Below are 22412 nucleotides of genomic sequence, written 5' to 3'. Positions count from 1 at the left end.
CTTACCTGGGGCATGTGTTTCTGCTGCGATACTTGGCTGGTCTGATGAACCTAGTAAGGTGGAAATGTGTCTTTATGCAGGTTCATAATGCACTCTCTAGAAGCAGTGTATAAGGTTTGATTCATAGATAATCCATAGATTACTACAAAGGCTGAAGCACATGTCATATAGCTGTCATTGTCTCTTTACTTGGAGGCTGCCCTGGGGCTAGATTGCTTAGGACCTTTACATATGTCTTCCTTCATGCAAAGCTACAAGCTTTTGATTTTTTTTCTGTTGTCTGTTTGGTCTCCCATGCTCTTAACTACCATCAGTTTTATGGATTATCAGACTTACTCGTGACAGCATGGTGGACATCAGTGACTAGTTCACTCCCTGTAAACAGGACATAATCAATCAATAATTACACTATAGTAACTGAATACATTTGGCTGCTTGTATATATTTCTGTATCTTAAAAAGGGGGTAATGTACCTGTTTGCTGTGTCTCTGTTACTGGTCTTTGACGGCCATTACCTAGAACATAAAAAATAAATATGTTCAAGGGCTACTGTACAACTTAGAGCAGATAGAAAGTAATGTCAAGTTTGAGCTCTTGAGTTTCCAGAGGGGAAAATGTATAGCACCTGTATGAAGCACCACTGAATTACAGTTACATTATTAAGCATGTGCCCAAAATTGTTGCACAAGTCCTTGACAAGTAATTTACAATGGGTATCAGATTTAATTGTGCGATGTATGTTACTGTAAAGTTTGCAAATGCTACATAGCATATTACTCTGGTTCACAGAAATCTGTAATTACATAAAAGCATATAATACTGACAGTAAATCCTTGCTTACCGTTGCTGCTGAGAGAATCAGTGCTAGCTGCATCAATACCACTCTCTGAAAAATATTTGCAATAATATTTTCAGCTTTATTTACCTTTGAATTATTCTCACATTGTTTGTATGCTGTATGAAGAACCATTGTTTCATGCTTTCAGTCACATGACCGCAGTTTGTTGTTTTGAACCAGAAATGAAGCACTTCCTTCAATTTATTTTTAAAGCCAAAGTGAGACCTGGGTTTTAAATGAGCTTACCTGGATAATCTATATAGGAATGGTCGATATGTGACATTATATCCGATAGAGTTGCCATGTCTGAAAAACAAAACTAAAAATGAAGGCTTTCCATGCCATCTGGTTCTTAACACAAGATTAAGCTCTCAAAGAGGTACTCCATGATAAAGAACAACCACAGCAAAGAATCAACTGCTCTGATCCCCTAAGTAGTGTCGTTTCAAGTGAAGTGTCAATCATGCAAGCAATTCCAGACGACTCACAGTCAAAAGGGAAGATTCAACCAATTCACATGTAATATCAAATGTGCTAAATCATATCAAATTATTTTCAAGCATATTTATTGGAGTTTTGTCACACTTATAATGTCTGATAATTCTTGTAGATGAAAATCCATGCTTTCCTTTCTTGACTTCAGTTTCCCATGAGAAATGAAAAGGATCAAGTCAATTTTTTCATCTTATTCCTTATTCCAACAGGATTCATTTATGAATTTTATTCAGGTAAGAGGATGAAACACACATCTTGTGCTTACTTACCTGTTGTGTCCAAGAGAAAGCTGGAATGAACATCAAATGTCCCAGCACCTACGGTAGAGATAATGCAGAATAGACAGATTATACATTGGTCTTGTTGTTTAGTACCTCCTGAAGTGCATGACTCCATATTTTCTTGAAATAAAGTGAAATAAAGGAGCTGTGCTTAAATTGGGGCCCCATCCAACCAACCATTAATATTAACCACAATTATCTAATGCAAATGTTGTATCCTGATCTGGGGTCAGTGCCCAGGGGCACTACCTGTTGGGCACAGATGAGGGTGTGGGTCTCCTCACCTGTGTCAGCTGTGCTGTGTGAGGGGTCACTGAGGCTGCTGGTGTCCCCTACACCTGGTGACACAGAGATGAGACAAGAGCAGCTGGCTGAAAGCCGTCTGGAGGGGTAAACAGGTCAGCTGGAACACACATCACTGGAAACATTGTGGGGAAAACGGTTTGTCTGGTACACTAATCTTTGGACAGTGATCGTAAATGCTGATGGAATGCACCTCAACAGAATATGTTTAACATGCATGTTTAGGAAGCTGTTCCATCATGTTACACAATCTTCTGTTATGCTGTCTGTCTATTGTATGTATTGTAATGATAAATTGTGCAAACTACATAATTATTTTCTGAGGAGCTATTCAATATTTGATTGAAAAATATAACATAAATCCTGATGTGTATAAATAAAGTAAATATTCTCAATAATATGCTAAGCTTTGCACATTTTGTAAGAAGTGAGTATCAAACACTTGCACCGACGCATCACATTTCAGAAATGTAATCATTGGATGATAACCTTGAAACAACACTATACTATAGTAATGGCAATCAGATCAATCTTATCATAAAAGGACAATCTTAAAAGGGTAACTCAGTAATAACTGCCTGGGGAGGCAAGGCATGAGTTGTGCAGACTCGTTGGGTACAGACTTGTTGAGTCCAGAGACGGAAATAGATGGTCATGTCCTGGCAGGTCTGCTGGAACTACAAACACAATTATCAGCATGAGGACCGTGGCAGAGAGGAGCTACTACTGTACAACAGCACAGAACAAATGAGAGTGATCACTGAGTTTCAACTGATGACACAAAGCAGGTTCTCAACATGTTAAAGCATCTGTATTTAGTATGTTACCTGTAGAGTCTGTCTGCATGCTGCTTGTTATTAGGTCTCCAGGACCTGTAGTTTAGCAAAAAAGGAAAAGAATACAAACTGAAACATGGATTTTTTTCCACTTACTCCTTCCCCTGTTCACAATTCAGAGCAAAATAGTGGATGTGCGCCTCAGAAAAATCTGATAACCGACATAAAGTTTAACTTTGGAAAATAATGGTTTAGTCCTCCCCCACAAAAATGTAGCAGAACGCACTATAGAGTGTATGTGGGGTCACATTTCAGCTCTCTTTTCCTCACATCAGTAGTTGAACTTGAACTGATATCTTTTAATGTCAAAATGGGGTTAAATGAAAAAAAAGATTTAGGATTTTTTTTCCCAGAATATACTCCCCTTTGTCCAATCTTCTGTGCCAAGTAATTTATCCTGACTTTGCTGGACCTCTCTAAATACTCAACATATTTCACGGCGAAAAAACAGATGGATATGTGACACACATACAGCTGAAATTATGAAAACGTGTCATTCAAGGCTTCCCAAAAGGCTGAGAGCCTGTTACCAAGGTCATTCAGTCTCTCTGGCGTCTAGTGCAGATCGTAATGAGTCTTAGAGGTAACTACTGACCTCCACCTTCAGTGGAGGCGCTGCTCCCAGGCAATTCCCCTACGAAAGAGCCCAGAGAGAAAGTCACCGTGAGCCTCAAAGTAAACATTCATTCGATCCAATTTATAAGCGTAGGAGCGCAAAATTATACGTTAAGTGCCGGGCCGGTGAGAAACACATGGCTCTGGTGGTGTTTTGGAGTGAAAAGTGGCCGTAAATTTTCTTCTCGCGCAGCGAAAACCTCAGTCGTGATTACGAGCCTGAAAACGTTCTCCGAGGTGTGGTAGAGTAAGTCAAGCCTGAGAGAGACGACACATGCAGGCGAGGTGGGAAGATTTATCGGCCCTGACGGAGAGCTCCCTGCCAGCTGTACCTGGGCCCTCTGGATGGGAGCTGCTACTGGAGGGCTGTCCTGGATCCAGTCCAAGAGCTGGAATTACAGCAAAACCTGATTTAAACAGCTTTCCTTCAATAAATTACTTGGAAGAGCAATGCTGAAATACTGGCTTTGTTATTCAGTTTGTCGTATGCAAATAATTACCATGATAAGGGAAAATAAAAATCAGTTTCTATTTATTTCTCTGCTAACACTTAAGTGTGGACACTCAAGTCTACAGAGCCAGTGATTTAGAGGTAGCGTCCATACATTCTAATATCCAATATGTACTGTTGGATTTATGTAACAGTCAGAGAAGAAAGTTGTAAAGATGGAAATGTTTATTTTGGAAGATGACCATTAATTGTGAAGCACTGACCTGTTGAATCTGTCTGTGAGGTGGCCCCCATGTGATCTGGTGACATGAAATGTACCATTAAAATGACCTACTCAAACAAAGCAACTAAAAAAACACTCAGTGAAACTTAAATCCTATGAATCATTACCTGTCTTTTTTAACAGAACGGATATCTGCAAGCAGGTATGTATTTAATGGCCTGGTGGTGCACATCAAAAAATGATTTAAAAACTGTATACAATAAATATTAGTCTTAAGTTGAATTTAATGAAAATAGATTGTAGTGCGAGATTGTAAGATGTATTCCTAAAATATGGAAGCCCTAAAACAAAAGATCATTTTAATCTACCATAAGTGTTTAGCAGTGCTACAAAATCAGTTGCAACTTTAAAGAATTCTTACACAATGGTTTTACTTGTAACTCCCTTGACATTTCAATTAAAATGTCAATCATTTCAATTAAAAGAGGAGCATGAAAGGTTTGGGAGATGTTAAGTTGGGGGTGCTTAATATATGGGGGGATTTAATACTAAAAATGTAAGGAACAGTAAACCCATTAATGTCCAAATTCCACATTGTAACATCACTACATATCAATGTTGTGAAATTACTTCTTATAAAATAATAGTAATGTATTTCTTTATTATTAGTATTACTTAAATACTTCAAAGTGATGTGATCCCAGCTTATACACGCTTGCACTTTTCTAGTTTTTACTACCTTCATGATACCTCTAAAGGTGAGCTCTGAAAGGGGGTTGTTGCACTTCACTATGTAGGAATTGAGGTTCCGACTCAAAAGCAATAATCTTGGAAAAGTCACAGTTTTCACTCATACAATATCTTACCCAAAAATGTGGAACGGCTAACTGGTTGAAATCTTCTTCCTTTTTTGCACGATATCAATGTGTGGTCATTCATTTATACTTAAAATGGGGAAACCATACATGCTATCTGTATGGACAAATTAAACAAATTGCAACCTAATAATATTTCAATAAGAGGCTGATGTATTTGACCCAGTAAAAGTAATATGCTAAGCCTACAATGATGGAAAGCATGTTGGATCTCTCTGTGCTTTTGACTAAAATACGCTCAGTCTTTTGTTAAAATAGAAGTAATTCTAAGTAAGTAAGCACTAACTACTAAGTAAGGTAAGTTGTTTTATAAGCTTAAAGGCTAAACATTTTACTGTGTAATGAGTCACCTCTAAATGATTTTACTTGTAAATTAACTATGTGCTGTATAAAGTTTTTTTTTTTCCATCAACAATAATTTTGGTCACACCAGAGCATGACCAATGCGGGCAGGCCCCCAAACGTACCTGATATGCCTGTATGGATATCTGGAAAAAAGAGGTCCACCAAACCTAGATGGAACAAAACCAAGCTGAGCTGAGTGGGTTCACTCTTAGTATTGCTGATTTTTGTACAATGATAAGGAATGATTTAAATGTGCAATGTGAGATAGGAGATTAGTTTGGACAGGTAACTTACCCGTTAGGTCCATGTGGGGGTCAATGCTAGAATGGTCAACTAGCCCTGAAATATATCACATCAGTTTCAGTTGTGCAGATTATCAGCATAACATACAGCATCACCGTAAAATTGGTGAGTGGTGCTTGAAAGTCTCACCACTTCATTCATTTAATTAGGCCCATATGAGACTGATCTAAAACACCTGTGAGAGAGCAGTTCAGTCCAGTCCTTCTGAAGCTGGTCTACATTCTGAAGTTCAGGAGACAGAAGTTCAGAATTTGTGTCCCTCCTAATGCATGTTGAGCATTCTGGTTGAGTAAAACAAAACGCTTCATGTCTTCTTTCGACACAATTTCAGCAATCTCACACAAGCTATACTGACACTGTCTCATTGCCAAAATATGTTCAATGCCAGGATGAATGCAAGTTTAGGCTGGTTAATTCATTCCTTGTGTCTGTTAAATCGTGTTGCGTACAGTTCTCATTACTAACCAACCAGCTAACATTAGCTACCTGTTATCCAGCTGACTAGCTAGAATTCGAGGTCACACCAGCCACCTACCATACATTCTTGAAAAAAATATTACATACTACCTAAGTAACCTTGCTGATAGCTGTCTCTCCTGGTTTCTTGTTTAGGTTTCACTGCCTACTAGACATGAACAGGATTGCTAGGTATTTCAGAAGAAGCAAAACTATGTGAGGAGCTAGTTCACCTTCTTATATGTATGTCAAGTTCAGTTGGGGTATTCTGTCAAATGCAGCCTTGAAACATTATGTCTCCCTAATCGGATTGTCTCCCACAGACAACCAGAAGGACTTGGATGATCAGGTTGATCATTGGTGCTTTGGGATTCAGGTAATCAGCCCACATTTACAATGAGTATTTGGCTTACCTTCATTCAATCTAATCTGATTGAGGAATTCATGTGTTGTCATTTATTAGATCAAACCCTGACATGGCCAGAACTGAACAGAACTTCAGATTCATTTGATAATGGAAAGTGTGCTGTAGTCTGGTAGAAAGGCTGTGTGGGCCGCATGGACTTTGGGCTGAAATCGGCACTGTATTTTGGATTCTTTGTGAACTGCTGATGAGGGCAACTGTACTTCACCTGCTGAGCCAGTGTGGGCAGCACCATCGATGAGATAATCTGAGCCTGTAGTGGAGATTCAAGGAGACAGACATTGTTCAGGCCCTGAGTGACTCAGAGCTTTATCCCACCTAATCTGGAGCGCTTTACACCTCTGTCCCTCCTAGCCATGGGGTGCTTTACTTTTACATTTACATTTATTCATTTGGCAGATGCTTTTATCCAAAGCCACTTTAGAGCTCCATCTTATCCAATCATAGAGCACTTTAATTCCTCTGTCCTGCCCAATTATAGAGCACCTTAGTGCCCCCATCCTGCCCAATCATGCAGTGCTTTAGAGCTCTATCCCACCCAATCATGGAGCGCTTTAGATGCTCAAGGTTCTCCTTACCTGGTGGTCCATCAGGTGCGCCAGCCACCAGCAGCTTATGCCCGTTACCTGTGAGAACAGCACAGCATCATTACGACCCAGAAAACACATGTGACTGTGATTATTAGACACTTTCAGTGCATTACCCTGCAGTCATCACTTATGCAGTTGGATCATTAAGGGGTTCTCCTTTCCCCTCCTTACCATTAGATTCAGTATCAGGTGCATCGGACCCAGTGACCTCTGCACCTGTGGACACACAACGGTGTGCGCGTTACTTTGGCAGGTAATCGAAGTTGTCCATCCATCCATGCACAGCAAAGCTAGGGATACAGCTATTTGAACCAATATGTTTAACAGAATGGTGACTGATTGTACCTGGAGCTTCAATCTGGGAGCCAGCATCCAGTGCACCTGGGTCACCTGTGGTGAAAACCAAATATACTATATTCTAACTTAAATGCTTTATTTTTTGTGATGGGATGCAGGTCCCCATGATGACTGTGATCATTGTTTTAATCAGTTGTTTTTACCTTACTTTGTATGAGAAAATTAGATTGCACTGTTCTAGGCTTTTTGTAATTGAAGTAAACACAATGGGATGTTATGTTATGTTTTGTTATGTTATATTATGTTATGTTCTAATACGTGGGCAGACTTGTGATTTGATGTTGACTTGTCTTGTAACCAGAAGGTAGCAAGTTTGCATCCTATGTGCAGTATTGTAGTTGTGCTACTGATGAAGAAACTTCTTCATTGAATGTGTTCTATTAAATACACTTCAGTAAATATGCTTCAGTAAATATCCAGTTATATATCTGTGTAAAATGCGGTCATGTGCTTACATGACATTTCTTACATGATGTAAAACAAAGATGTTATATAAGAGAAAATATGGTGCAAAACCTTAAATAAGAGAAAAAGGTTATATGAGATAACTAATTCAACCCCCCCCCCCCCCCCCCCCCCCAAAAAAAAAAAAGAAAAAGTTAGTTGCAATCTATTGGCTTACCAGCTGAGTCCAGCTGAGAGGTACTTTGGTGATGATCTGATGCTAAAAAAAATGCAGAAAGCATAGTTCTTATTTCCTTTATCCTTTACTAATCACAACATACTGTTTTCCATTAAAATAAAAGGTGAGACTGCAGTAAAACTACTCAATTTCAGCATTTTGATGACATGTTTTTTCGCTAAGCTAGAGCTGGTGCAAATTCACACTTAGGTAAGTATTTATGGGGTATGATACCTGGAGGTTGTGGATGTGTTTCTGAGATGATGTCAGAGGAGCTTCCCGTGTGAGTTCCTGAGTCTGTGGTGACCACAATCGTTGCTTTAGAAAACAGCCAAAACCATTTGAGGCTGTGAAGACATGAACTGCAGTCCAGCTATAAACAAATGCATATCAACTACATTTTCCTGTATGTTTTTAAAAGGTGTCAAATGTTTCATTATGTCTGTAGTCTTTAAATGGTGCACTCTAACCAATGTAAAAATGTATACCATGAGAGATGGTTTCTGAGGGAGGATCCCCTGCACCTATAAACAGAGATTTCAAAATCAAAACTTCACTTCAAGCTTTCCTGTAGTTACATACTGTACAGCTGAAATTACAGATGTAAACTGCAACCCCACAAATAAATAAATTCATTAAATGTTTTGTTATAAAATCAAAGCCAATGTTCTTTTTTTCTTTGTTTTCTTTTTTCTAATCTGACATTTTTACCCTTAAAAAAGCAGTTTGACACACAGCTTCCAAAGAATGTCATCAAGATGTGCCTTGATAACATCAATGATTTAATGTCTGACCACAAAAGATAAAACTGATTTTGTAGATAACGATGTGCATGCAGTTTTTCATGGTTGAAGTGACAATTCTACATATTGATTGTTTAAAATATGCAGCCTGACTTTGTTATACAGTTTATCTATTGATTATTATCATGCAAATCAGAATCCTCACCTGGAGAATGTGCCTGTGATGGTGAGCTTCCATGATCTCCTGCCCCTGCCAACAACATTATCAACAAATGTTTGACTTCTGGAATATACTGTGCATGCCAGTCAAACACATGATATGAGTCTACATTTATGTCTAGAGAAAACACATAACGAGTTTTATGATACATTCACCACTTTTAATTAATGAGGGCATTTTACCTGCAATACTCATCTCCACGCTCGAGGCCACAGCATCTGGGACACTGGGATCTGTCACAAAAAAAAAAATACCTTTGTTGAAAATGAAAGGAAACCCTTCCAGTTTTTGGGTCTCATCAGCTGCGCAGAAGGAGAAACCATAACCAAGGGCTGGCAGCCTTACCATGAGAGCTGGCATGTGAGGGCTGGGCATGTGGATCGCCACCATTGGCACCTGCATCAGAAACACAGTCAGACTCAGTGGACACATTGGCATCAAAATGCAGATTGCAGATCTGTGATGATATAGCGCTCAGTCTCGATGTCCTAGAGGATGTCCTCCTCTATTGACAATAAAAATGTGTGTATCTGTTAAAGAAAAATAGCTCATCCTCTTACCCTCAGTTCCTCCTGCCATTGAAGTGCTGCCTGATGCTGCACACCACAAAAGACTTCCATCACTAACATTTTATACCACAGAGAATCCTGACTTTCAAAAGAAGAATTATTGGCTTGTAATGTAAAATCTAACTTACGACCATGGTCTGTGTGGGTGGTGCTCCCCCCATTCAGTTTCTGCCCTGATAAAAAAAGAGGTAAATAGTCTGGAGTCTCTAGGTCTACTACTCTACTAAAATTGTGCCTAGTGTTTAAATCTAAATCATGTTCAAGATCAATGTAATATTGAGAGCTCCCAAGTGTATGTTTACAACCTGTCCATGAAAAAGCTTCTGTATTGGGCAGTGAGTTCCTGTAAATGATATCAAGTCAACAGGTGTAACATGATGCATTTTTGATGTGGACTGTGCTCCCTTACCATTAGAGGGGTCACCCTCAAGTGAAGTTTCATGCTGATTGGTTGCACCTTGAAGAAAACCAGCCTTTCAGTCTAGACAACTTAATTTCACAGTCCATTAAACAAAACTTATGATACATCCAAAGTCCATCCAGCACAATGGGCCAATTTAACATTGGGTTTTACCATTAAAGACAGGATTGCAGTGTCCTGCATATTGGCTAAATGCAGTTGCATGGGACATAATTTTGGGAGGTCTGATTAAAGACAGAATACTGATGAATGAAACACTTGTTAGCTGAAGTGTTTCTTAATTCCTGTATCTCTCTATCTAAGCACAGTTCACTGTTGCTTTCAGCACTCTGCATTAAAACTGCTCAGCTTGCTTGTAGCCTCTAAGAGCCATAATGCTCTTTTTGACCTGCTCTGACTAAAAGAGGATTAGTTTCAACTTACCCGTGTCTTTTGGTGCTGCGGTAGCTTGCTGCGACCCAGTTCCTTGAGAAGAGAAAGAAAATCATCCTAAGTCTCCTTTTGATAACCTCCAGCACAACTGAATGGTTTACTTTGGCAGTATCCTGTCAGGAGAAATGGAACCCCTAAACGCACACTTTGGAGCTATTTTATGCATACTTTATACACAATGGTGAGGCCCTTTCAGAAAGCATAAACTCTCAGGTATATAAACGATTTCTAATTATTTGTTTAGAGTGTGTCTTATATACTTTCATTAAATGAGTACTTTTTCAATAGATTAATTTAACCTTCTCTTGCTTACGCAGTCACACCATAGATTTGAAATTAAAAGAATTGAAATGACTATAAATACTCATGTATTTTAGTTTTTCATAGTCTTAAAATGAAAAATAATTATTCATATACTTTGTGTGAAGGATAGGGAACCCAACACACTCACATGATAAAGGCTTGTATTATTATATAAATGGATTATGTCATCAATTTATTTAATTAAGTGTTATAAGAGATACTATTATTCTGTAATATGTAATGTAGCCAATAGTGTTCATTGAATGTCACAGTGCAGTGGGTTTCAAGTAAGAAGGAAATGATTGAGGACTTAGTAAGGACTTGCTGGGGACTTATTTGAATAGCAAACCTTTGCCATGATTGTTTGCCTCTAAAGAATTTACCTTCATATTCCTTACATTCTGGTAAATTAGACTGCGCATAATTAAGCACTAAATGCAAGTTTACCTTGAAGTCTTCTGATCAATCATCTGGTTTTAACAAAAGAGCTACAAATATACAAATTTATGCCGTTTCATTTGTGTTGTATATTTTTCAGCCCAGGTCATTTGTGGATATGGCTCTTTTTTTCCAGAATAATTAATTGGACATGAGAGTCCCGATTTGTCTAATATACAGCAGTGCAGCCGGGAGGGTTCTACACATTGGTGGTAAGTTGTTAACTTCTCACCCATATTCATATCCTGACTTTTGGAGTCATCATCATCTGAAAAGAAAGGGAAATTGATACAGTTCATAAAAAAACTGTTCACATCTTTCCTTCTTTTTGAAGACCATGTGCTCACAAGTGTTTGGAAGCCTTCACAATCAGGTATTTTATCTAACAGCTGAGGCACTTTCACTCTCATTCTGTGTAAGTCATAGCTCTCCTTAAAGCTGTACTCAGAGAGAAAGTCCAGGTGTGTGGCTCGAGGATCAAATAGAGTACTGAGGGCTTACAGTCCGTCAGCAATACAGTTTGGGATTCATTGTGAATAACAGCTTTTTAGAAATACTTTTTCTCCATTACGAATCCTATGCAATAAGGGTAAGTAATGGAAAACATTTCACTCCTATGAATTTGTGATTAACAGTTAAGGCTGTGTTGGGCTTAGTAATTTAGCATTTGATTTAATATCATTTGTTATTCATGCACATTTGATAAGCGGATATTTGGAGTCAGCAACAGTTTCTAAGTCAGGGAATCTTCAGAAACAATTATGTTTCTTTTTGAGTGTACACAAGTCATACTATGAAAACAATCAAATCGGAGACAAATCAGAGATATGGTTTATGCTTTGTTATGTGTCTGTATTTTATATATTTTGTAAATAAATTAGTAATGTACATTAAATTTTAAATTAATATCCTTTAGTCTTTAATCTTTAAGAACAAATTCACTGTTTCACTGTTTTAAAAGTTAGAAAAACACGCAGTTGCTGTTTTTGAACTATAATTGCAGCGGACATGTCTGTGATTGTTATAATCATTTTTTTGGTACTCAGTGACAGAATTTAATGGACCATATTACACAAAAAGGACTTCTGCTTTAATGTCCATTACCTGGACTTCCCTCTTTCCAACTGATTTGCTCCTAGAATTCCTTTTTTAGCAATGCATGTTGCACCCAAAGAGACAGAAATGTGAGTTTGTATTTTTTTTTTTTGGTCACTCGCACACCCCAGAGTGAGCCAGTCCTGCAGGGCCGGCCAGGGCCCAACCTTTCATCTTTCACCTCTCCCCTCTCTCTCCTACCCTCTTCTTCCTCAGAGAGCTCCTCTTCTCCATCCTCCGGTTCAAACTCCTTCTCTTCAGGTTCTTTCTCTAAGGAAAAAAATCAAAGTCACTTTTGAAAATAAGGTGAACCTGCATTCTTTTCGTGTTTGCTTATTGTTCCTTCTGGGTTTTTAAAGTTTCCCCTGTGGTTATGTGCATATGCATTATATAGTGTTTTCAGGTGAAAAGCAATCTCGGTTGGACAATGTAAAGAGAATTTGAGAATTTGGTTGGTAGTGTAAAATCATCTGGAATTTTGGCTTTTGGTCATGGCTGTCGTCTCTCTCCATGACTATAGTTTATGTCCCCTGTGCCTTGATGCCTTTCCCTGGCCTGTCCCCGTAGGACAATACTGTAGCTCTGTCACCTCAGATACCATTGCATCATAATGCTCCAATTTCCACTAAACCTTTTAAGGTATTGTGCATATTTGTAAAAACTCCACCATACCAACATGAATAACTGTTCCCTTACTTAAAAAGTAGTGAATCACCAACAGCAATGAACTTTTTATAAATTAAAAAGGCTAAACTACAAACTTCAGCTAAAAATATGTTGTACCTTCAACAGGAGCAGTTGTAATTGTGGTTGCCAAAAAGACCACCGCTGAAAATATTAAAATATTTCTGAAAAAAAAAACACAGGAAATTGACAGGGTTAAAAACTCACTGATGTCTGTGTTTTATTATTTGGAGTGTACATTATTGCCAAGGAAAAAAGAAATATATATATAATGCTAAATAAATGCATTGTCTTGAAAATATTCTAAAATATGAAAATACATAGTTATGCTAAGATGAAAAAAAATCTACATAAAAGTCATAGCAGTATACTAAGAAACATTTGTTAATAGATGTATCTTACTTGTAAATGGTAATGACAATAATAGCAACATAGGCTACTAGCTAACAGTATAACACTGTACATGATTGTCATGTTGATGTGTGTTATTAGTTATGAATATAGTTGCAGTAGATAACACTTCATTCACTGCTTTCCTGTATCAACATAAGCACCTGCAGTTCATTCATGAAATTCACATTATGGTGCCTTACTTCTTTTTACTACAAATCTAGATAAAAGCCAATCAAGTCATTATAGCAAAAACGTAGGTAAAAGTCTTTAATTAATGCACTGTTAGCAGTATTTTTCATGAAAGTCTGACACTATAAAATTGCAATATATACTTGCTCAATCTAACATATATTTTTTAACATAAACATAACATAGCAACAGCAACTCCAACAAAAATGACAAAAACTTATTCAGTGCGTTGTGTAATTCATAATGACAGAACTAGGTTAGGATGGTTTTTTTTTGGGATAATTGCAAGTAAAATAATATAATAAATAATAGCAGCATCAGTAAGAAGAAATCTAAATAAGGCATTCATTCATCAATCATAAATATATAGCATGACACATAAAAACACATGTTTATGTCAATATGTTAAGCAACAGACATGACACAGTCATCATATTTAGCACTAGCAGACTGCCTGAATGAAAAGCTCAGTGAATACTCAAAGATATTACTCCTCGAAAAGTCTTCACAGGCATCTGCATCACAGGCGGAACTTTTACAATAAAAACCAATTGACACATCTACTCAAAATACTGTATCTGAAATCTGTTATGACACCATTCAAAAGACCATCAACAATTTACATCCTGCTAACCTCTGAACGTGTTATTCCTCCCCATCATAAGAATGCTAGCTGATATAATGATACAACCAGAATATAATATAAATCCGAACAGATGCCAATTTAGTTATTGTCAATGGCTTTATTCAACATTTTGAGGGCCTGACACATTTAATAAAAGCCCCCTTCTCTGCCAGCCTCGCCTAACGGCAGCACGTCTACGAGGAGCCTGTAAGGCAATCCCCTGTCCATTTACACACGCCGTGCTTGTTTTGAAAAGCCCAGCAACCTGTGCTGTTGAGCGGGTAACCGATAACGCACTGTTTAGAGATTTCCCCATTGTTCACTTACCGAGACAACATCTTTTTTTAAAAAAGCCTATGTAGGTGAAACAGGACCGGACATAGAACTGGGAACACGCACACGATTGGCTTCCTTATGCTTGGCTAGGCACCCCTATATGTTTTATACCCTCTCAGCCCCCCATCTTGGGAAAGGGGCAGGGCTAGTCTGATAACCCCAGCCCCTGCACTAGCAGCTTCTCCCAGGACCGCTTCAATTGAAGCACTTCTAAACAGAGAGATGCCTTTTAGGGAAGAAAATACACAAAAAGCTTCATATTATTCAGTTTGGGGGACACACATATGTAGGATGATGTTAGGATGTTGACCTGTGTCCTAAACCAGACCTAATCAGCTTGTACCCCCTGGTTTTCAGAGTGTCAATTTTTATGTGCACACTGAGACCTCTGATGGGCATGCTCACCTATAGGTCCCCAGATCACCACAGGGATCAACAGTTGAAGCAAACTGCCAGTGGAGGGCACAGGCAGTCTTCTTATGAAATGGAAAGAGTGTGTTTTAGCAGCCGGGGGCAGAGGGAGAGCGGCCCTCCCCACCTCACTACTCTGGTTTCTTGTATGCTGACAGACGTATGATGAAAAAGTTATGCAGTGGGCTGTTTACCTTGGCCCCTAATGAGGATGGACTTGAAAATGCGACACGACCCCCCCCCCCCCCCACTATGGGTTTTTCTGCTCTAATTCAGAGCACATGATGTTTGGAGCAATACATATACCCATGTCTCATCCATAGTCTAGAAAAGAACCCACAGAGGGGCATTATAGGAATATTAAATCCGATATTAAAGGAATTTGGTCTGACACATATCTAAGTCACATCTGGTAACACCTGCTGACATCATCTTCTTTGGATCATCCAACAAAGCACTTTCCCTGGGATTCAGACTCAAGTGAGAATTTCCAGGAGAATGCTGATCCATTTCCAAGTCCAATTAGATATTATACATATTAATTAGACATATTAAATGATCATTTCAAGGAAACCTCTTAATATATTTCTTTTCAGTCATCTAGTAGACGCCTGCACATATACAGTGACAATATCCTGTATACACTGAATGTTCTGATATTTGTGTCAGAAAAATGTCTTCCCCAGGTCATCATTGCAAAAGAGATCTGGTTCTCAAATGACCCTACTTGCTCAAATAAAGGTTAAATAAAAATATTATATCCAAAAAAACCATATTATCCAAATGATTAAATTGCACTTTAATAGACAACTGATAGGTTTTGCACTTTAGATCTTTAATCACAGTTTTTTCAGTTTTTTTTTTTTTCAGTTATTTTTGTCATAATAACCGAACATGTATTGCCCTCTCACCACATAAATAAATAGCATCAGTTTGCAGTATCTGTAGTCTGACTGATCTCTCTGGTCTTTCTAGGGTAAAAGCATTCCAGCACAGTTTGCCAATTCACCTTGCAGTACCTGATGAGATTATTGTTTTCCACAGTAATTAATTTAGTGAGGCTCAGAGACTTGTTGGTTTAATAACCGCTCCCTAATAAGTTGGGATGAATGTCTTTCATAAAAGAGGTAATTACTTTTGGCAATAAACAGGCCTTCACTGTTGTCCCAGGAAATACAATACATGAAACTCTTTTTTCCCTCTTCTTTTTGGCCTGATAATGGAAAATGAAAAACCTTTATTTGTTACCCCTTGGGCCTCAACGATATTGGCAATCTGTGGGCATAAATGTAGGGAAAAAAACTGAAACAAATAAATGTATAAAAAATATACATATTGATCTGTCAGTTCAGAATTCACTCAATGTTCAAATATTGTTTATGGGAAGTAATAACAAAGTAATTAGATGGCATATTAGCACCATTTCACTGGCTGTAATCCCATTTCAGACTGATTTTACAATCCCATAATCCTTCATTTTCATTTTCACAGTCATTTGGAGCTAGCGTTAATATTTTGTTATTTACACAACATTCAAATTGTTCATTGGCATCAAAATGCAAACTGCTAAGAAGAAGGATTAAACAGTCTCTCTAGTCTTTGGAAACTTAATGGAATAACATGAATGAGCAGTAATTTGAAACGGGCGCAGGGAGTTAGTTTTCTTTCAGGAATGACAGCAGCATCTCCTGAACATTCAGATATAAGAGCTGCTCAGACTCTGAGAGGGGTGAGCAGCAATTAGGGGTCTCTTGAAAAAATGAATGTAATAGCAGGTCTAAGTTGCATTGTAAACTTCCTGCACACATCTGCCATTTGTAAATTTATCAGTGTAACTAAACAGGTTTGTCCAACCTCCATTTGATTCCAATGGATTATTTAATGGATCGGATTACAGAAAACACTTTGTTTTTATGTGTGAAAGGATAAGGAAAACCAGTCCTTAGAGTCAACAGAAACTGTGGGCCAACTGCAACATTTTATGATCCAAGGCATCTTGACAATTCCAAAACAGACAAAAAGGCTGTCTTATACAAAGCGGCATTAGCCAGCTATTCCTGTATAGCAAGTAGCACTTTGTACACTTTGTAGCACTTAGCACTTAGCATGCAGCGGCACACCGTGTGCGTTTGTCATCCTGCTAAGACTCAGCAGCATTGAAACTCACTGGAAACTGGCACGGCCCTTCCTGTGGCGGTGCTGGCTGGTGGGTTCCCTCGGCTTTTGTTTGCTTGTTTGTTTTGCCTTCATGGGAACAGTTGGGAACTCGCTGCACCTAACCCCTTCTGGAAGGTCCTGGAAATACCCGTGATAGAGGAGGAAGCGGTCCAGTGGAGTGGCAGGGGGAGGCCGTTTCTATCAAAATAACAGAGTTGAGAGAAAGGACATATAGAGAGGACACATTGTAATGTGTCATGCACTCTAGCAGCCATTTGCCAAAATTCCTCTTAGCCGGACCTGGAGCCCATATCCCTCAGGCTCTAGAGTTCCTGTGCTCAGACAATGGCCTCTTGTTGCGGAGTGAAACCGTAGCGCGTAGATCAGCCCTGGGCGAGCGGATTAGACGCCCTGGGTGCCGGTGGATCCGTCCAGCTCATCCTTGATTCGGCCAGTGCCGAATTTCCAGGTCAGCGTCTCTTGGGATTACACCTAATGAAAAATGCCCCCGGTGATGGGCCAAGCGCTCAGAGTGGATGCAGAGTGGAGGCCCTGGCCCAGGTTCCAAGGTAAGTTTGAGCAGCGCGGGAAAAAAGCACGTGACACACGTCGCCCCCGGATACCGCAGAGTAGATGCAGCCAGCACCTTCCATCTACCTGACAAACAGAGGGAATCCAATTCGGAGCTCTGCTTCCATATAAAGTGCCACTTGTTCATGTCTGGGTAGGGCGTCATCATACTAACCTATATAAAACAAATGGTTAGTAGGTGGTGTTTAAATCTGTATTAACTGCTCTATATATAGGTAGCCACTTTGCACTGTGCACCTGCCATGATAGGTGCTGTGAATATTATCTTACGTAAATCTGTCTGCCATATCAATAAATGATACTCAGTAATTACAAAAGGTAAATATCTCATAAAAAATGTGGGGGCATTTTAAAAGTCTAGTTAAAAGTAATATTTGTAATTATACTGATAATCTGGATACATGCTAAATTCCCAGGCCACAATATACTATTTAATTATAGATGACGATAGTATGAATTAAATTACAGTAATTATTTATACAAGGATAATTGTAAATTGGCCAAAGTAGTGACAATAGCCATTTGATTCATTGGTATGGTCCCTTTATCAGATCCTTTAGCCAGAGCTCAGGGCTTCTGTAAATACAATTATTTCCCTTTGTATTTGTGCAATTTCTTCAATTTTCTCTTATACACTTATATGATTTCCAAGGGCCTTCATAACACAAACACTTTCTCACAGGACTGATTGGATTTATTTCAGACTGGAGGCTCTTATTGCTGAAAAAGCGGCTGTAAGGCGATCCTGCCGGGTGAAGGGGCTCTGCCGGCCCGCCGTGATGCTAACATGCTACCTGCACACAGGTTTCTCCATGCGAATTCCAGCCGCGCTCTCACATTTCACCTCCCTCTCGAGCGGGTCCACAGCTCTCTTAGGCCTTTTGTTTTACGGTCACAAGCCACCTATGATGCTAAATGACTCCTTTTGTTTTGGAACGCGATAGTGGAAATTACCAGCGGATTTATTTCCAGTCTTGTCTATAATTACCCACGCGAGGAAGAAACTAATACATGATAGAACTCGGGGGCAGCCAGGGTGAGATTATGTTTAGTATGAAAAGGCTTGGGTTGGACATTAATATAATTGTTGGGACTGTTGTATTTTCAGTGCCTGTGGATTGAATCGATTCTGTTAGCTCTTCCCACCAAAAGGGATTTCCAGCAGCAGTCCTCCTCCAGGAAGGGACTGGACCTCTGGTGGTGCTCAGTGTCTGTATTGGCTAATAGTCTGTTACCACAAACAAATAGTCTGTTACCTCATAAAGAATAAATTGAAATATTCAATCGGTCAGAGAAAAAACAGTATTGCATGATTCGTTTAGGCTTTAGGTTTACAATAGTGTTACCTAATTCAGTATGTAGTGCCATTCAGTAGGTCTGGGATATTTATGTTAAAATAAAACTGTATATAAATCTCTTTTCAGATGAGGTTAGAACCCACTGTTGATGCCCACTTCATTTATATCAGTTATGAACATAGTCACATAATTAATTTGCACCATCACTCAAGACAGAAAAATGTGTTATTTTTATATTCCTAGATGACTTTTTGTGAGAAATATGATTTGTTTGTGAGGAATGTTGAAATATTCTTTTAGGAAATGTCAGATTAAAGTTAAGTGTATTTATATATAAGAAAATAGGGATTGTGAAGTTATTGAATTGATTTACTGACATAAACCTAACCATGACCACGCTCAGCAGAAGGCTTCAATCAAGGTTGTGTCCAAGGATCAAGTATGCAAGCAAAGTTTTCCAAGTCTTATCTATGCCAATAATTATATCTGCTTTTTCTTAAAGGTGGCACCAGTTTTCTCACAGATATCACACTTTCAGTTTCAGCAAATGTAAAACCACCACACCTTAAATTAAAGTATAACATTTCGGCGGTTTCGCACTCGTCTAATGGACGGGCCTTCCGCCCGTTTAATTCTTTGGGAGAGTGGCCTGGGGTGACTAATGCACCACAGGGGTCAAGCCTCAATGGCCACACATTTGGACGGGAGGTGCACAGCTCCGGCAGCCCCCCCAACTCTCGGCCTGGTTAGAGATGACCAGCCATTCGCGCGCAGAAATAAATAAGACCTTTCTGCTGGCAGGAGCCAGGCCTTTGTTTCGAGCTGTTTGGGGTTTTTGTTCGGTGTGTCTCCCCCTTCCTCCTCGCGCCAGGCCAGACCACCAGGCTCAGTCTGTTTGTAACATGAGCACCGGTTGAACTCTGGGCCTTGGAGGTGCAAGCTGAAACCCAAGCCCTCTGAGCAGCTTCTTGAGGTCAAGCGATCTAGTCTGCTAGACAACTTCAAAAACCCAACACTGAGAAATGCCTCTTATTGGCTCTTCACCAGCATCTAGGAGAATGCCTGTTTCTTTTGGCCTGTGAGATATTTCGTGAAAGGAGATGTTTGTTATTGAAATGTTGTATTGAACACCAATGACCATGATGAGCACCACCTCTTAATATAGCTTTGAGGAAACATATATTTGTGCCCGCATGGTGCTATGATAACAAAGACAATTGATATGTATGTCTTTCTGTTCACTGCTCTGGCCTCCAAGAATGTAGTCTTTAATTCTGGGAAAAGGTCCTGTCTTGCCTCATTCCTGTCTGGTGGAAGTGCCTTCACTTCCTTCTTTGAAGTCTAATTATGACAGAAAAAATACTTGAGACAGCTCTTTAGTAAGAAAGTGCTAAGAATGCAGTTAAGCATTTGGCAGTTTAATTAGGCCGTAAAATTCCATTTAAAGTGCCTGGATATTAATTGAGGGACAGCCTTGGATATTAATCAGAGCCACTTTTTTTCTTTTAAGAAACTGTTCTAATGGTGAGGGGGGGTAGGTGTGTGTGTCCTATAGGTGAGAAGGATGGGTGTCAAAACAACAGCTGAATTTCTTCCTGCCCATGAGGGGGAGTGAGGAGAGTAAATAGAGTTATCTATAGAAGAGTAATGATTGTGTGATAGGTCAGTCCAGGTAGAGTTGAAGAGATGTGTCTTCAGACCACGTCTGGAGGATTGGAGTGTTGGAGCTGTCCATAACGGGACAGAGAGTTCATTCCACCACTGGGGAGCGATGTAGGAGTAACGTTGTTGCCTTGCTGAGTGAGAACCTCCCGCTTTGTCTGTACGAGGAGCAAGCTGTTCAGTTGCTGCTGAGTGTAGGGGCCGGGCAGGTGTGTAGGGCTGGATGAGGTGTTGGAGATAGGTAGGGGCTGTCCTGTTGACTGTAGAGAAGGCGAGGGTCAGCATTTTGAATCTGATCATTTACTCTCCCTCAGGCTTAAACAGGGTTTAAACTATTTAGCCATTCAGCAACAATAAGAATTAGGGGTCAGGGGATTCTGAATGAATGAATGAAGCCATTTGTGACCAGTAAAGCATGCAACGCTTATGCAACGCTATATGCAAAGCTTCTATATCCCTCTCCTCACAAGTACAAAGACATGTTTTCATTGGTAGCTAATGAAGTTACAATGGAAAAAAAAAACAGACAATAAAATTCTGAGAATGTGGAGAATTCTGAGGGAAACAACTGTGTCTTGTTTCTGAGTCAAAAATAGGAAGATAGTGTTCAACATGCGCAACACCATAATTCTACTGTCACTTCAGGAATTACCTGATCAGGAGGAATGAACCCATGAAATCCTGTTCGGTGAATTGTTTCAGACAATGAATTATTGCATTTGCCTTTGTTTGCAGTAACAATGCAGAAGAATGCTTCTTATTTCCTTGTATTTTTCCTGTCAGCCAGGAGCCACAGAACTGACAGGCAACCCTGGCCAAGCACCATGATGACACAACATTTGTTAAGAGGAAAAGGAAGAGACAAATGACAGTAAACACACCAATGGATATGTCGTCCAAGAAACAGCCAACCGCAGCAATGTGTTGAAATCACCAGGTATGACTTAGTCCTCCTCAGGACCTGCTGCTGCTTCCAGTGGGGAAACTGCTTCCTGCTAATTCAGTGTCATGTGCTTAGATATGAAAACAAAGCAAAGTACTGTATTGTCCTTAAGAAAATGAGCCTATTAACCCAGCTAAAATGAGTCAGCAATGATTGCAATCTTGTTAGTTTTCCTCAAACATTCTCAGATTATTATTATTCTTATTATTCTTCTTATTATTATTATTATTATCTTTCTTGCATCTTGTAATACATCTATAGAACCAGGTCCAAACAATGGTCCTTGGGTGCCATAGGATAGATATCTTTCACGTAATGGAGAGCACCCTCTGCAAAGTGTGCGCTGTTCCTAGTAGGATTATCTTCTGTACTTTTTGGATGTTGATGTTGCTTAGAATTCTATTGATAAAAATTTCCAAGCCTTTTTTACAAGTCTTGGAGCTCCTGTAACCACTGGTATAATCTTTTCTGTGGACATGCCCCACCTTCCTGTGATCTCAATCTCAAGATCCTTGTACTTCGATTTCTCAGTTAACTTGGCAGACGTGTTTTGTGCTGATGGTCCAGCTACATCAATCAATATACGGTACACATTATTCTTACTCTGATTCTTATTATAGTACTTACACTAATACTGTTAACAATTATATCATTATCATTATCCCAATACAGCTGTGGTTGCAGTCCACTTCGGTAGGACCTGTCAAAGTGACACCATCTGTCACTTTGTGCCCTTCCTCCTATTTGACTCTTAATTTTGTTCTGTGTTGTATTTGTGCCTCTCTGTCTCTCCGCAGTATGACTTCATATGTACAAGCTGTAGAAATTAATCTTCTCTCTGAGGGCAATTAAGTCTAAGCCAAGTACCACATACCCACAACACCTGC

The sequence above is a fragment of the Megalops cyprinoides genome, chromosome 21 (genome assembly GCF_013368585.1).
Source record: "Megalops cyprinoides isolate fMegCyp1 chromosome 21, fMegCyp1.pri, whole genome shotgun sequence".
Lineage (NCBI taxonomy): Eukaryota > Metazoa > Chordata > Actinopteri > Elopiformes > Megalopidae > Megalops > Megalops cyprinoides.
The sequence above is the reverse complement of the archived record's forward strand: the minus strand, read 5'-3'. Positions refer to the sequence as shown.